The sequence below is a fragment of the Ovis canadensis genome, chromosome 8 (genome assembly GCF_042477335.2).
Source record: "Ovis canadensis isolate MfBH-ARS-UI-01 breed Bighorn chromosome 8, ARS-UI_OviCan_v2, whole genome shotgun sequence".
NCBI lineage: Eukaryota > Metazoa > Chordata > Mammalia > Artiodactyla > Bovidae > Ovis > Ovis canadensis.
Window position 1 is genome coordinate 26567151 of NC_091252.1, and position 18369 is coordinate 26585519.

General features: G+C 38.5%; 1 pseudogene; it reads left to right on the forward strand.

Moving 5' to 3' along the window:
* Positions 1-540: 540 nt before the first annotated feature.
* On the forward strand, positions 541-829 carry LOC138445073 (large ribosomal subunit protein eL37 pseudogene; annotated as a pseudogene).
* The last annotated feature ends 17540 nt before the right edge of the window (positions 830-18369 follow it).

An 18369-nucleotide genomic window follows, 5' to 3' on the forward strand; every position in this document is an offset into this window, starting at 1 on the left:
TTGAAAAACCTTGTCCCATGTATTTCATCTGCTTTTAAAGTTGTTTCAGGAAGGAGAGTAAATGCGGTCCGTATTACTCTGTCCTAACTAGACGCTTCTGCTGCTAAGTCACTTCAGTCGTATCCAACTCTGTGCAACCCCATAGACGGCAGCCCACCAGGCTCCCCTGTCCCTGGGATTCTCCAGGCAAGAACACTGGAGTGGGTTGCATTTCCTTCTCCAATGCATGAAAGTGAAAACTGAAAGTGAAGTCGCTCAGTTGTGCCCGACTCTTCGTGACCCCATGGACTGCAGCCCACCAGGCCCCTCCATCCATGGGATTTTCCAGGCAAGAGCACTGGAGTGGGCTGCCACTGCCTTCTCGGAACTAGACGCAGAAGTCCGTTTAGTAATTTGTTTTTGCTTTTTAGCTTCAGTTGTTTTGTTTTTCACATAAATCCTTATCCACTAAGCATGTAGTAATTGTTCACTGCACACAAGGCACTTTTAATAAATGTTCTGGATTGAATGAAATAAATCTTACAGAGGGCCAGAAGCAAGATGACGAAGGGAACGTCCTCGTTTGGGATGTGTCGGAGTAAAACCACTGTGCTGCTGCTGTGGCTCTAAGACCTACCACCTTCAGAAGTCGCCTTGTGGCAAATGCGGTTACCCTGCCAAGTGTAAGAGAAAGTGTAACTGGAGTGCTAAAGCTAATAGACAAAGTACCGCTGGGACTGATTGAATGAGGCACCTAAAAATCGTATACCGCAGATTTAGGCATGGATTCCATGAAAGAACAATACCTAAACCCAAGAGGGCAGCTGTTGCAGCATCCAGTTTGTCTTAAGAATTTCAGTGAGTAAGTGTGCAATAAATATTCTGGATTTTAAAAATATTTTTTAAAAAAAAAGAAAAAGAGGAAATTCTGTCTACCTACATTTTGCTCAGAGGAGGCTTTTCTGGAGAATTTAGTGGAGGAGGACACAATTCTGCAATAACCAGTTCTATTCTCTACTCTGTTCCTGATGACTTCTGTGGCCTTAACTTTTTATGCCAAAATTTTCATATAAAAGAGTAGTGAGTGTTGGCCTTCCTGTCTAAAATTAAGAAAAGTGTTGTTTTTTTTTTTATATTAGAGTCAAACAAGGATAGTCTTAACTAGGATTATATTGAAATTCTTTCTATAAAGCCTTTGAAGTACTTTTAACAATTGTGAATGTTGTCTGTCTGTAAATTATTTATTATTAATAAAGGAGCTGATTCCAAGTCATACTCCAGATATCACCTGATAGTCACCATTAATAGCAACACTGAGGCTATGTCTCAAGGGGGACAAATAAAAAAGTATTTCTCAGGTTAACGGTGATATTATTCTCAGCTTTTACATTAACTTAATGATTTAATGGGTCCTTACTAATAAGTGTTCCCATTTTTCCACAAGCATTTTGGCAGTTATTTATAAACTGCTTATACAAATATCTGCTTCATTTCAAAAGAAAATTAAAAGCATATAAACTTACATTCAACTCTTTTCCAACCCTTCCCCTGGTTCATGTCATGCCATCTAGGGCATCCAAATAAGGAAAATTAAATAGCACAGATACAGGAAAGAATTCTGTATATACCCCAAAATCCATGTGTACAAATCTATAAACATGGTTGGCTTGATATACTAGAAGATTAAGATTTATTCCAGCAAACAAATTCAGTAAAGGGATAATTTATAGCCGAAAATATTGTCCTGGCAGCTCATACCTTTGCCATCAATACTTTTGGCCTGTGAAAGTTCATGAGAGAAAGTGACCTCCAAACATTCTTATATTTCAAACCCAAACATTCTTAGGTTTCAGATAAAAATATTAACCTTGTGTGACCTTAAATATCAGAATTATGTACCTCATTGTTGTGGTAGATTCCCAGAATTCATACCATCAGGGAACTTGTTAGACATGTAAGATCTCAGACCCCACCTGGACCTACTAAGTTAAAATGTGCATTTAACAAAGAGCCCCAAGCGATTCCTAAACACTTTAGAATTTAAGAAGCACTTCTGTTCATCACCTTGCATCTTTAAGCTCGGTCGTTCAACCCGAGGTTTTACTGTAGATAAGCTGCACTTCTCTTGCTCTGAGACATCGTATCTTTTGTCATTGTACGACAATCTGAACCCTAGTGCTGGTGAATCTGACTTCTGTGATAACAAATGGAGCTTATCTGTAAGGTTTCCGGTGAGGGGGTGAGGTGCTGTGGAAAGCCATTCTTTCCTGAAATTGTGTTTCAGATCTCTTGATTCTGAAATATTAGACACTGTATATGACTATACAATATTAAAATTGTGACTCCTTCATGATTCTTTCAATGATTAGAATTTTCCAAAATTTACTTAAGCTCCTAACTTAAAATAAGTTTTTATTGTTCTGATGGAAAGGTTGGATATAGTTGTTCAAAACCCCAGTCGTTGTAGTAGAAATTTAGATGAAGAAAGGATGCCAGAAATTAGTTGGTTTTCCTGTTTTAGACCACCCCCTCTTGCAGTTAAAGGGAAATAATTTGTGATAAAAATTTATGTTATTTATCTTTGGTTTAACTGATACCCTGTCAGCTTCAAAAAGAACTTATTATTTGAGAAGACCTCTCTGTAAATAAAGCTGCTGCTGCTACTGCTGCTAAGTTGCTTCAGTCGTGTCCGACTCTGTGTGACCCTATAGACGGCAGCCCACCAGGCTCCCCTGTCCCTGGGATTCTCCAGACAAGAACACTGGAGTGCATTGCCATTTCTTTCTCCAGTGCACGAAAGTGATAAGTGAAAGTGAAGTCGCTCAGTCGTGTTGGACTCTGCAGTCCCATAGATTGATTGTAGCCCACTAGGCTCCCTGTCTGTGGGATTCTCCAGGCAAGAATACTAGAGTGGACAGCCATTCCCTTCTCCAGGAGATATCCCCAACCCAGAGATAAAACCTAGGTCCCCTGCATTGCAGGTGAATTCTTTACCATCTGAGCCACCAGGGAAGCCCAAAAAATGTGTAAAGGGAATGAAATAAACATATCAACCACTTTACCTGTGTTTACTGAGATTAAACATTAAATTTGGTTCTTCACCTCTTGGAAATTAAATCAAAAAATATAAACAAAACAAACTATAAAGCAGGTTAGCTTTTGCAACCCCGTGTATAGAATCCTGGCTGGGGATATTACAGTCGTGTCTGACTCTTGTGACCCCATGGACTGTAGCCCACCAGGTTTCTCTGTCCGTGGGATTCTCCAGGCAAGAACACTGGAGTGGGTTGCCATTCCCTTCTCCAGGGGTATAGAATCCTAGTTGGGGATATTAATAACAATATAGTTCATTTTGCTTTTTAAAACCTTTCTATAGATGATCAATTTTGAACCAAACACTTATCTGAAAGGTTACATTTATTCAGTTAAATGAAAGATGCTTAAATTTAGTTCAGGGCCGTTCTATTGGATAAGGTCTAATAGTATCCACACCTCATTGGCTAAATCCCGAATAAATGAAACTGGTAGGAACAAAGGTATGGTTTAATGTTTTACAACAAAAAATTTTAAAACTTTGCCTTCCTAATGTTTGATAAAGTTAGATCTACCTGGTCAAAACCTTCTGGTTATCACGAAACAACTGGTATTATGAGAGTAAAGTGCTTTTTGCTCAATAAAAATACTTAGTTCTTCCCTGAAAGTGAAAGTGAAGTCGCTCAGTCATGTCCAACTCTTCGCGACCCCATGGAGTGTAGCCTACCAGGCTCCTCCATCCATGGGATTCTCCAGGCAAGAATACTGGAGTGGCCTAGATGAAGACATTTTGAGAACCAATAGTTTTCTTGTACACTTAACTTGTGTTGACTTATTTTATGACAGTGTTGGTATTCAGACCAGAAAAAGAATACTGAATTCTTGACTTGGATTTCAACTACCATCTTGACAGTTATTTTCAATATATTTTAATTTACAGACAGTTACTTTACAAAGAAGGTTGAAGAGACAGTTTTTGTTTCTGGTAAAAGAAGCAGGGGAAATCAGTCTATCAATGCAAAAAAGTAGTGTATATACGTCAGTCCTAATCTCCCAATTTGTCCCATCCCCATCCCTGGCTGTGTCTACGTGCCTATTCTTTACGTCTGCGTCTCTATTCCTGCCCTGGAACTAGGTTCATCTGTACCATTTTTCTAGATTCCACATACATGCATTAGTATATGAGACTTGTTTTACTCTTTCTGACTTATTTCACTCTGTATAACAGATTCTAGGTTCATCCTCATCTCTACAAATGGCACAGTTTTGTTCCTTTTTATGGCTGAGTGATATTCCATTGCATATAGGTACCACATTTTCTTTATCCATTTATCCAATTCATTTTTTTTTATTAAAGTAAAGCTCATGATAGATATACCCATGAGGGGAAAGGGCAATTCTAAAGGAGCCGCAGAGCTATGGAACGGTTTACCACCAGCAGATCCTCTTCACAATTTTACCCACTTCAGTCTGTTTCCTCCCCCAGTCCTTGTCCACAGTTATCATCTGTGAGCAGAGGCCAGCCCTTAGGGCAGGACAGTGAGTGATCATTATGTCCCCATGTCACGTCAGTGATACCCTCTGTCTCTCCCTTCATTTCTCCCGGGTCCAGCTAAACCAAGAAAAATGTCTGATTGTTCTACTCTTACCTGAAACCCCAAAGGCTAACCTTGAGGATTAAACTGTCATATCTTTTGTGCCTCTCTTCATCCAGCTAACTACAGAGCTAGGTGATCTGCACTTTGTTTTGTAGGACACTGATAAAAGGCTCTCATTTTACTGTTTGCCTACATTTCTAAACTTCCACTGGAAGAGGAAATGGAACTCTTCTCTAGCTTACTGAGCCCTGCTAAGCTAAGCGCTTCTGTATTCGTCACTCCGCTAAAACAATCTGTGAGGTATGTTACTGGCTTTAACAAAAGAGTAAACTGAGGTATAGATAGGTTAAATAGAACTCACCCACGGTCTTACAGTAATCTTGGGAGTGGGAGCAGCAGAATCAGGTTTCAAAACCGTAGGTATGACTAAGCACGAAGCCTGTGATCTTAACCTCTAACTACATAAACTTCCCACAAACAAAGCTCACAAAGCATCACTGTGAAGCACTTTGATGTAAGATATCTATTCGTGAAGCTCTTTCTGAGTAAGGCTTCATTTTAAGACATATTTAAAATGTCTTAAATGTTAGCCTAGTAGTAGGCTCAGAGCTCAGAAAGCTAAATATTTTAATTAGACACCACTTGTCTTTACCAATAACTTAACATTTTATATACTCCACTGTTTCTTCTTAATTATTAACATATGTCTAAATACCCCCTCTTTTTTCCCTGCTATTGATTTTTACACATTTCTTCTGACTTTCACTGATGTCAAAACATACGTAATGATTAAGAGTAGAAACAACAAAAGATAAGATATTTCAGAATCGTCAAAGCTTGGAAATTCTGATCTTTGTTTCAGAGAGTAGTGAATATTTGAGGATCACTTATCTAGAGTTGAAAAAATTGGTTTCTTATTACTAACTGTTTGTTGACAAAAGCATGCTCAGTGTAGCCATCTTCTTTCATTACTGCTCCTTTACTCTTTATAATTTTGTTTCCTATAATAATTAAATATCAATATCTTATTTATGTTATCTCTTTCACAGAACTTGAGCTGGCCTGGAATGATAAGCGCTTCTGCGTATTCTGTATTCTTTCCTAGCCCCTAGTGTAAAGCAGTGTCAGAATAGAGGCACATTAGGTTTTATTAGATAGTACTGCTGTTAAAAATCTTTTTTTCACATTACATGAAAAAAAACTCATGAATATATTCTGTGTTTTACAGATTTTAAGGACTTCCAAGGTGACACTAGTGGTATAGAACCTGTTTGCCAATGCAGGGAAAGTAAGAGACGAGGGTTCAATCCCTGGAGGAGGATATGGCAACCTACTCCAGTATTATTGCCTAGAGACTCTTATGGACAGAGGAGCCTAGTGGGCTATATTCCATAGGGTTGCAAAGAGTCAGACGTGACTGAAGCAACCTAGCACGCAAATTTTAAACTTGGAGATGAAATCAAGATAACTATTAAGCTGCCTTCTACTTTTAGTCTCATCTTCTCCATAGATAACTGTCTGTCAAAAATTTAACATTTATTTCCCACCCTTTGTTAATGCTATATGTCAAATGGATCCAGTATAGCTATACATATTATTTTTCATATATCTATGTGTTTTATATACTGTAGATATTCTTCAGCCCTCATTTTTTGTTGTACAACGTCTTAGAATTCTGTTACTATAACCAAACATAGATATCAATATGTTCTTGTTCAGTCTCTAAGTCTTACTGACTCTTTAAGACCCCGCTGACTGTAGCCTGCCAAGCTCCTCTGTCCATAGGGTTTTCAGGCAAGAATACTGGAGTGTATTACCATTTCCTTCTCTAGGGGATCTTCTCAGATCAGGGATTGGACCCACATCTCCTGCATTGGCGGGTAGATTCTTTACCCCTGAGACACCTGGGAAGCCCCAGACATAGGTATGGCTTGTTCTTTTTAACTGTTGCATAATATTTCATAAAATAAAAATATCAAGAGTCATTTAACCACTCACCATATAGAAAAACATTTGAGTTCTTTTCAGGAGTTTATTCTTAGTAAGATAACTGAAATAAACATTTGCTTTTGCATATCTTATATACATGTATCCTATATAAGTACTGAGTATATATATGCATATATATATATGTATCTTATATACCTACTGAGAAGTAGAATTTCTGGGTTATGACATATGTCTTACTGTAAGAGATATTTCCTTAGTAGGAGTTATATTATGGTCAGTCTAGGTTCAGGTATAGAAGTAAGAACCTCTTCAGTCCTGGGGTCAAAAGTTGTAAGAGTCTATCAATTTAGCAGCAGTTGTATTATTACAATGGAAAACATACTGAGAATCAAAGGAAATGGATACTGACTCCCCTCTGCATCTAATTATAATTATACAGCCTTTCCAGACTTGCATTTCCTCAACTACAGTGTTACAATGAGATAGGGCTAGATGATTTATTTCTTAGAAATGTTCCAGACCTACATGGCATTTTTCTGGTCTTCATTTATTCATTCATTCAGTAAGCATAAACAAGGCATATATAAGAGTCTACAGTGTTTCTGCAAGGACTTAGCAAGAAACAATATCAGGAAACAAGACAATGTGTAAACAGATAGGTATCATTCAAATAAATGTGTCTAGGCCACAAAATGTGTGCTTTACAAAAAAAATGATAGGAGAAAGAGTACAAAAGATGAATGTGTATCATTTATTTGCTTCTTTTGTCCAGATTTTCCCATAAATACAAGTCCTCTCATCTGCTACAACTTCAGCAGTGTGTAGTTCATGTGCTGTGCTGGGCTTAGTTGCTCAGCCCTGTCTGACTCTTTGCAACCCCATGGACTATAGCCTGCCAGGCTTCCCTGTCCATGAGATTCTCCAGGCAAGCATACTGGAGTGGATTGCCATGCCGTGCTCCAAGGGATCTTCCCAACCCAGGGACTGAACCCAGGTCTCCCTCATTGCAGGCAGATTATTTACCGTCTGAGCCACCAGGGTTAGCCCGTTTGTAGTTCATACACACTGAATAAAGAAGGGATCGAGAAGTAAAAAGTGTGGGAGAAGGCCTTCCTTGAGAAGAGAATTAATGAATTTAATACTTGTTAAAGACTAAAAATTTGGCCACCTCATGCAAAGAGTTGACTCATTGAAAAAGACTCTGATGCTGGGAGGGATTGAGGGCAGGAGGAGAAGGGGACGACCGCGGATGAGATGGCTGGATGGCATCACTGACTCGATGGACGTGAGTCTGGGTGAACTCCGGGAGTTGGTGATGGACAGGGAGGCCTGGCATGCTGCGATTCATGGGGTCGCAAAGAGTCAGACACGACTGAGCAACTGAACTGAACTGAAAGACTAAAAAGAAAAATATAGCTGTTTTAATGCAGTTTTTAAAGATTCCTGTCTTTCAGCACTGAACCTGTACATCTCTTTATTTAAACTTTCTTTGAAGTTGTGGTAGCTTCAAAGGCAAAAGGACTAGGTGAGGACACAAAAGAGATGAATGAAAACACAGACAGTGTAATTTATAACATTGAATTATCAGTCCACTGGGAGGTCAGCTAGAAATCAATTACATAAAGTATAGTTATTTTAAAATGACCTCGAGGTGTGGGATGGGGACAGTGAGAGAAAAGTTTAAGAGGGAGGGTATATACATGTAGCCTGATGGCTGATTCACTTCGTTGTTCAGCAGAAACTGACACAACATTGTAAAGCAGTTACATTCCAATAAAAATTAATAAAATTTTAAAATAAGGGAAAAATGACAGTATCAAGACAGCATTTAATAATTTTTCACAAATAATGAGAAACCTAACCAGGACAGAATCATAAGTTCCTGTCACTGCTCCATAGATCAATTTACTTTCAGTTTAGACAGTTTGAAACTTACCCACCCAAAGTGGAAAATTGAAACCCTCTCCAAGCAGGTGATTTCAAAGCATGATTTCACTCTCCTTTTGTCAATAACATCAATTTGATTAAGTGTAATTCATTTCAGAGGACATTTATCATGCGCTAGGTTGGTGGTTTTAGTCGCTAAGTCATGTCCAACTCTTGCGACCCCCTGAATTGTAGCCCACCAGGCTTCTCTGTCCGTGGGATTTTCCAGGCAAGAACACTGGAGTGGGTTGCCATTTCCTTCTCCAGGGGATCTTCCTGACCCAGGAATCGAATGTGGATCCCCTGCATTGGAGGCAGACTCTTTACCAACTGAGTCATGAGGCATTCTAGTAAAGGCTGGGGGCGTAAACATGACAAAACATGATCCCTGCCAGAAAGAGTTTGCCTTGCATTGGAAATATTTCAAAGTTCTGAAGTCTCAAAGCCAGATTAATTTGAGTGTGCCACCTTTAACCAAAGAAAAACAAAGAGGGAGAGAGAAAAACGTTACTTACATATTTTGCAAGAACTTAACCGTGATTGACTCCAGGACACTCTACCACCAGCACCAACCTGCTTGAATACCAGAATCCAGAGATGCTCAGTTCCCTTTTAGAAAACAGTGTTCCCACAGTAGCCAAGGTCCTGCTTCCACAGATTCAATCAACCACATTGAGTTAATGTGCAGGTGTGGAACCTAAGGATGAGGAAAGCAACTGTGCTTTTACTTCTATCGACTTAACTTTCTTTAGCTGTGAAATAGGAAGAGAATTAATAATCTATGGCCCTTTTCAGCTTTAACCCGACAACTGAGTCAGCCTTTAGGCTTCCAGTTGTTGTGTAGGAGAGTAGCAGATAAAGTAGCCAGTTCAGTGAAAGCCATGTCAAGTTAAAAAAGGTGTTCAATTATTCAGCAGACTATCTGCTGCTCTTCGTATATCTTACCTCACTGTATTGGATAAATATGTTCCCACTGATCATAACACTTTGCAAGTAACGTATTTAATGGATTTTGATGTTCTAGACCTATGGTAAATTCACCAGATAACTCATACTTAATCTCAACCTTCCCTTTTTTAAATATTTTCTTATTAGACTGAAGCCACTTTTCTGACCATGAACAAATAATATGGTAACTGTAATTAACATTTTTTGGTTCTGTTAATTTTTAAAATTTTATATAAATCTCCATGGTATAAAAATTAATCATATCTAAGATGGGAGATGTTTTTACTTAATAATTTTGCATCTTTTTTCTAAATGTAGAATGTAGAAAAAAATCCAGTAGATTTTTCATCAGTGTATCACAGGCCTCTAACTTGCTGCTGGGCTATTTATTTATTGAATTCATTTATGCAAAACCAAAATGCCTGGTTAGAATTCTATTCATGGTCAGTTAGTCTAAGATTAATTATAATTTCCAAATTATACAGCTTTGTACTAACATATCTAACCTCTGGTTTGTAGATGTAAATTTTAACTAATGCATTTGATATCCCATGAAATGAGGAAAAAATGATACTTATTTGAGGAAAAATATAGCAATAAGGTAGAGATACTGCCTCAAAATCTTGTACATGTAACCATTCTTACATTCTTCCCATTCTCGGTATATTTTCTTTCTGATTGGGTTCTAAACATTTTAATTAGGTTTTCTTTTTTACTTACTGTCAGCCTATACTTCAAATAGCCACTTGCCTCACTCACAGTCATTAATGATGTATAGTCTCTTAAGGGTAAGATCAGATCCATTCAGCCTTAGTTCTATATATACTTTGTATGTTAAGTGGTTCTTCATACACCAGACTTACAAAGGATTCCTCTCAAATCATCTGTCTCCATCTCTTCCAAGTCCAGTGCTGTGCCCGGAAACATACACTCATCATCCAAAAGCTTAACTCTGTAGACATTAAAGGCAGCACAGATAATTCAAAGCATAAATTTAATGTCTTACCAGGGCAGGAGTGGTGATAGCAGAGCTTCTTGGATCTCTTCCAGTGGGACTGCCATCTGGTCTGTCATCTTTCAGTCTTTTGAAGGATATTCTAACAAAAGAAATGCATGCATGCTTAGTCACTTAAGTCATGTCCAACTCTTTGCACGTGTAGCCCACCAGGCTCCTCTGTCCATGGGATCCTCCAGGCAAGAATACTGGAGTAGGTTTCCATGCCCTTCTCTAGGGGATTTTCCCAACCCAGGGATTAAACCCAAGTCTCTTAAGTCTCCTGCATTTGCCAGCAAGTTCTTTATGCTTCCCTGGTGGCTCAGAGATAAAAGAATCTGCCTGCAGTGTGGGAGACCCGGGTTTGATTCCTGGATCAGGGAAGATCCCCTGGAGAAGGGCATGGCAGCCTACTCCAGTATTCTTGCCTGGAGAATCCCCATGGACAGAGGAGCCTGGTGGGCTACAGCCCATGGGGTCACAAAGAGTGACTAAGCACTCAAGAAAGGTTTTAACTTACCTGACATTCCCCCTAGTGTCAGACTGAGTACACTCATATATGTCTAAGGAGAGGGCCAAGGGGCAGGGTAATAGTACCACCAAAAAATAGGTAAGACCTTCCCTCATTCCTCTGTGACTTCCCAAATTAGACTCTCCCATACTGCAAAGACACTGGATATTAACCCTCTAGCTCTCCATCCAAATGAAATGTTCAAGTCTTGTCCAAGTGAAAGTCTGACAAGCCTTAAGTGTTAGTCGCTCAGGTGTGTCTGACTCTGTGACCCCAAGGAATGTAGCCCACCAGGTTCCCCTGTTCATGCAATTCTCCAGGCAAGAATCCTGGAATGGGTAGTCATTCCCTTCTCCAGGGGATCTTCCCTGACCCAGGGATCGAACCCAGGTCTCCTGCATTGTAGGCAGATTCTTTACCACTGAGCCTCCAGGGAAGCCCAGGGACTTAGTAGTAGGGCTACAAGGAAACAAGTTTCAAAACTAGTAAAGCCCAATTGTAAATATGGGGTTGTTTGGTGCCAAGAATTTGATTCTTATGCAAAACTAATTAAAATTATCCTAAATCATATGATCACAAAAAGCTTCCATTCATAAAATAGTGATAAGCCTTACAGTTGATCTTTCCGCTCTGTTCTCACTGGTTTCAGAGGAGCGTAAGGAACTGTTTACCTCTGAAGTCAAGAGACATAATTTAAATTTAAGTCCGTGATTCTCTTCCTTCCAGTTTTATCACAATATAATTGGCATACAGCTCTAACTTTAAGGTGTTCTGTGTGGCGGTCTGACTTCCATATATCATGGAATGATTACCACGATAAATTTAGCATACCTCCATCATCACATGCAGATACAAAAAAAAAAAAAGGAAACGATATTTTCTCTAAAGATGAGAATTTTCAGGGTTTGCCTCTTAACAAGTTTCATGTGTAAAATACAGTTACCATGTTGTACATTATATCCCTAATTTTATAAATAGAAGTCTGTATCTGTTGGTTACTTTCATCTGGTTCCTCTCTCCCCACCTACCACCTCTGGAAACCACAAACCTGATCTCTTATTCTTGAGTTTGTTGGTTGGTTGGTTGGTATGCTTGTTTTTGAAGATTAAATGACCTACAGCACTCTGTTAGTTACTGGTGCACAACATAGTGATTTGATATCTCTACACATTTCAAAGTGATCACCATGGTAAGTCTAGTTACCATCTGCCACCATACAAAGATAGTGCGTCATTATTATTGACTGTATTCCCCACACTGTTCATCTCATACCTATGACTCATTTATTTTATAACTGGGAGTCTTTACCTCTTAGTCTCCCTCACCTATTTCTCTTATCCCTCCCCCCAAGATAATGAAAAAATAAATTTAATCTATGAAAATAAACTAATTCAGATGGATTATTATAATTATTATTAATATTATTATCATTTTGATTAATGATGCTCATTACAATTGCTAGAAAAAACTGAAAAAAAAAACCAGGATTATAACCAGAATGCATATATGTGTGTGAGTGTGTGTATATTTTTTTAAGTAAATGGTAGGCAGGGGTGTGGTGCTACAGTAGCACCCAAGGAAAAGCAGCAAAAATTCAGTGGAATACCTTGGTAAACAAAGAAATATGTTGAAGAGGTATTTTCAGAGAATCATTTGTGAAAAATTGTATTCTGCAAGGTGAATTCTGAGTGTCATTTTTAATGTTTCCTATTAGTTTACTACTCATGTCATTATTCAGAGAAGGCAATGGCACCTCATTCCAGTACACTTGCCTGGAAAATCCCATGGACAGAGGAGCCTGGTGGGCTGCAATCCATGGGGTTGCTAAGAGTCGGACACAACTGAGTGACTTCACTTTCACTTTTCACTTTCATGCATTGGAGAAGAAAATGACAATCCACTCCAGTGTTCTTGCCTCGAGAATCCCAGGGATGGAGAGCCTGATGGGCTGCCGTCTCTGGGGTCGCACAGAGTCGGACATGACTGAAGTGACTTAGCAGCAGCAGCAGCAGCATGTCATTATTGGAATACAAATCCTCAGTTCTAGGAATAATTGAATATTACTATTAAGGAAGTAAGTCTTTCCATAGAATTGCTTTGGCATGCCTGTTTTACCATTTGCTGTCTGAATAATGTAGAAGGTGCTACTGATATTTCTGATTTCTGAAATATATTTTTAAATAAAATTATGAGTGAGTGAAAGTCGCTCTGTCATGTCCAACTCTTTGTGACCCAAGGGACTGTAGCCCATTCTCTGTCCATGGGATTTCCCAGGCAAGAATACTGAAGTGGGTTGCCATTCCCTTCTCTAGGGGATCTTCCCAACCCAGGAGTCTAACTGAGGTCTCCTGCATTGCAGGCAGATTCTTTACCAGCTGAGCTACCAGGGAAGCCAAAATTATGAGAGACTCTTCTAATTTGTTCAAAATAATCTTCACCAAAGTTTATTTTGTTTGATTTCTAGTGTATTATGCAATGAAATCAAACAGCCCTTGTAATCAGTCTGTTTGAGAGAAATAGCAAAGAAGAAAAGAATACATTCGTGATGTAAGTGCTTTTCTATTTTGATTGCTAAGACTATTATATATCTCATGTCTCTTCATGTTACACAGTATTAATAAATGCTCAGTAGATGATTATGAAATCAAAATGGTATCATACCCCATATCCACCCCCACTGCCAACTCTGCCTTCAGACAACTCTTGTCCGTTGTGATAGCAGTCAAGTTTTTGTTCTAGATTTCTATGTCTAGAAAGATGGCAATCATGAAAACATACCCTCATGGCTCAGTCAACAGATATTTACTCAGTAGTCAGAGACATCTGGCAGAATTAAAGATTTGCAATGCCCCTTGCCCACAAAAGAGATTCAGATTTAATAAGGAAGAAAACAGAAAAAAAATGCAATAAACATAAATATACATGTAAATCATAGAATTATAAGAACAAGAACAAACACATTAAAAGGAGGATTAAGTTTGTGTAAGAGAGAAAATGAATTTTAAAAAAAATCTTTAATCTTGGCTCTTGAAATTTTAAATATCTGGTAATGGTTTTTCAACATTTACGTGGCAAGTTACTTAAATTCAGGCTTCCCTGATAGTTCAGTTGGTAAAGAATCTGCCTGCAATGAAGGAATGAAGGAAACCCCAGTTTGATTCCTGGGCAGAAAGATCCACCGGAGAAGGGATGGGCTACCCACTCCAGTATTCTTGGGCTTCCCTTGTGGCTCAGCTGGTAAAGAATCTGCCTGCAATGCGGGAGACCTAGGTTGGATCCCTGAGTTGGGATGATTAAATTTAACCTGGCCTTGGCATCCTGCATTACAAATCTATTTAAGTCCTTTAAATGGAGAGGCTGTCTGACCGCATAATTTGCATTACTTCTTCTCTGTTCAGGTTATTGTGCTCAACATTGCCTAGTTTTGATAATAACAACCAATCATAAGAGGAAAGATAAATCTTACATTGTAAAAGAAATATTATAATAAAAACAGCTCTGAGATGACAGAGGGGGAGGAAATTCTCTAAACAGAGATCTGCATTTCCCAGGAGATCTTAAATTTCGATACCAAGAAACTGCTTCAGTCCTAAAAACTCTATTCTATCTTCTATATAGAAAAATTGTGGTAGGATTATAATGGTTCGATTCTTCCAAGTCACAGTGTGATATGGTAGTTAAATTTTTATTTCCATAAAATTACTAGGGCTATTTAAGGAGTGACTTGCTATCCTGGTTGTGTGATCTCTAAAGGTCCTTTCGTTTCATGTGCTCAGGGTATACCTAGAGCCTGTGACTGATGGAGGATCCTGAGCATTTGGCAGGCTGTAATACAAAATCAGTGCCATCCACTTGAGGTAACCAAGACAAGAAGAATTGATGATAATGTTTGCTTCTCCATCAGTCTTGATACACATGTTTTCTAGATGGACTAAAAAAGCAGATTCACCACAGGTGGTGTCAGACAAGATATTGAGCACAATGCTGTAAAAGTAAATAAACCTTACTGTTCTAGGTGTCCATTAATTTTTCATTTTGAAGGCTCACCAAAACAGATTCGATCAAAAAAAAAAGAAAGAAAATGTTGATGTGCCAGGCACTGAGAAGATACCAGACCAAATGGTAGTCTCTGCTGCGTATAGTGTATGATGCATGCAGACACGTTACAGGAAAATTCCAGTCTCAAATTTTGCAGCATCATGGAAAGCCGAATGCTCAGGGAGGCTTAGCTAATGATGTGAAGCTGGGCTCACCCTGCCTGGGCAAGCGATTCACTTCGTTAACAGGCTGATGAGGAAGATAATTAATTTTTCAAGAAGAAGAGAATGAGGGAAAGTGTTGTGTAGGAGAAATATATTTCTAATTCACTTACTGAGTAATATACCAGTGGCTGTGGGCTTAATAATTACCTCCATTTAATAGAAGAGGTGAAAACAAATAACATCATTTCATGCCAAAGTCACTTTCCAGAACTCCCAATTTCCCATCAAAATCGACCAAGTTTCGATTTCTAAAGATTTGTTTTCTGTAATCCACAGTTTAATATAGAAGTGCATGTTTCTGTATTTAGACTCCACTTGGACCGTTTCAGCATGTATAGAAGAATTTTCAAAGAAAATAATTTTAGTGGTTGAATTGAGCTGCATTTATACAGAACCCTCTAATTTAAATCTTTAACACACTGCACTAGTAAGACTGGTCAAGTGTAAAATGGTTGTTAAATAATTTCAGTATAAACTCAGTTAAAAATTTTGTACATTAAAAATTGATATAAGAAATGTGTTAATTTCACTGACTAGAAACACTTCAAACCCCAATTTTTGACAATTTCATAACAAGGCTAACTGCATCTTTGATCTATATACAGTGTCTTTTCCTTGCACCTGAACTCTCTAAATGAGGAACATCTGCTAGTGTTTAATTCACATCACACGTTTGATGTAGTTACTTCTGTGAGAACAATTTAGATTTTGTCAAGTTGAACTATGGAGAGACTGCCATTTTATTTTCAGGAATAATACTTATCATCTCCAATCTGATCTTACTACGTAGGGCCCAGAGAAAATATCAGAAAATAACTCTTTAATTTGTTGTATAGTACTTTTCATCAGATAATGGAATATCTTACATTTTAAAATTTGAACGAATCATCAAATATGTCATATTTTGCTTTGTTATTAATTATTGATTAATACTTATTCAATTAAAATATTTACTGAGGGCCTAATCTGATGTGAAGAGTCTTAAAGATGAGTTCAGTTCAGTTCAGTCGCTCAGTCGTGTCCGACTCTTTGCAACCCCATGAATCGAAGCACGCCAGGCCTCCCTGTCCATCATCAACTCCCGGAGTTCACTCAGACTCACGTCCATCGAGTCAGTGATGCCGTCCAGCCATCTCATCCTCTGTCGTCCCCTTCTCCTCCTGCCCCCAATCCCTCCCAGCATCAGAGTCTTTTCCAATGAGTCAACTCTTCGCATGAGGTGGCCAAAGTACTGGAGCTTCAGCTTTAGCATCATTCCTTCCAAAGAAATCCCAGGGTGATCTCCTTCAGAATGGACTGATTGGATATCTCCTTGCAGTCCAAGGGACTCTCAAGAGTCTTCTCCAACACCACAGTTCAAAAGCATCAATTCTTCAGCGCTCAGCCTTCTTCAGAGTCCAACTCTCACATCCATACATGACCACAGGAAAAACCATAGCCTTGACTAGACGGACCTTAGCCAGCAAAGTAATGTCTCTGCTTTTGAATATGCTGTCTAGGTTGGTCATAACTTTTCTTCCAAGGAGTAAGTGTCTTTTAATTTCTTGGCTGTTGTACACAAATCCTTATTCTGGAAAAGGCTATAATCTAGTATAGTAAATACAAATACTTCACATGTTATTCTAAGAAAAGGTAAAAGAAATGGCATAAAACCATTATAAAGAGAATTCAAATGAGAAAACAACCCCAAGGAATTTGATGTACCAGAAAGCCCTTCAGAGAGGGATTTGAAGATGGGTCTTAAAGAATAGATTAAGGTGTGTGGTTTAGAGGAGGAAAGGAAGGATATTCCATGCAGAGAGAATACAAATGCAAAGATGTGGAAATGGGAGAGCATAGGTTGTGTTAGTGCATCAGTGGAAAACCAGGCTGTAAGGAAGTAACTGGAAGTAAACCTTAGAGAGTAGGTTGTAGGAAAACTGTGGGATCCTTGAACTCCTGACTAGAAAGTCATGAGGAGTCATGGAAGGGTTTGAGCAGGTAGAATGCTGTGATCAGATCTGGCCATCGGAAGACTACATCATCAATATTGTTCATTGTGGGAAGAGCTGGCAGGCTCTGAGAGCCCAGACGAAAAGTAACAGAGACCAGAATTAGAGTAGTGGCCTTGGAAATGGGAAAGAGGGAAAGAGAGATTGGACAAAGGGAAACTGGGAAACTCAGGAAATATTTGAGTATAGGAAATGGAAAAGACAAAGTAGCCGTTTGGCACCTAGGTAACTAGAAAAATAGTGTAATAATTAATAGCTATAAGGAAGTCCAGAGCAAAGTGGATTTTGGGTTGGAAATTGATGAGTTCCATTTTGAACAAGTAGACTTCAGGATCCTAGAAAGATATCAAGGAAGTGAAGTCAAAAAACTGTATCAGCTTTTTTTTCCTTTTGATGTAAGTAGAAGCTTGAAGCATCGTACGTGATACTAACTCATCTTCAAACACGTCTGAAGATGTCTTAGTTGACCCTTGATTTTATTCTTTTCCATAGCTCCTCAGTTCATTTCACTCACATTTGAAGTAGAAATCAATCTTCCTGGCTCTCACTGTCTCTCTCCATGTTTCCTTCTAACTCAATTTGTCATCCGTCACATTTCTCCTCTCCATCCTAAAATGGTGCACCTGCCCACTAAGTTTCACCCCTTCATCCTAAATTTTGCACAGAAATTATTTTTCCCCTAACTATTCTCTTTTCTGGTTCTTTCCAGTCAGTGCATTTTGAATAAATGATTGTCTTCCCCATTTAAAATGAGAGGAAACCACTCCATTTTTCCTCAGTACTGGTTTCTGTACTTTTTTTTTTTTTTGATGACATCTGACAGCAAATGGATGCTGTTTTCCTGAAGAGATTTTTTTTAAATTTTTATTGCAATTGATTTACAATGCAATAGTTGCATTTACAATGTGTTAGTTTCAGGTGTACAGCAAAGCGATTCAGTTATCCATACATGCACTCTTTTTTAGATTCTTCTCCCATAGAGGCCATTACAGAGTGCCGATTAATGTTCCCTGTGCTATAGAGTAGGTCCTTATTAGTTACCTGTTTTATATACAGTAATGTGCATATGTCAATCCCAGTCTTGCAATGTATCCCTCAAATTCAGAAACTGATACTCTTTATCACCTTTGTTCTGAAAATCTGTTTGAAAAACCATGTAACTATAAACTCCTAGAGC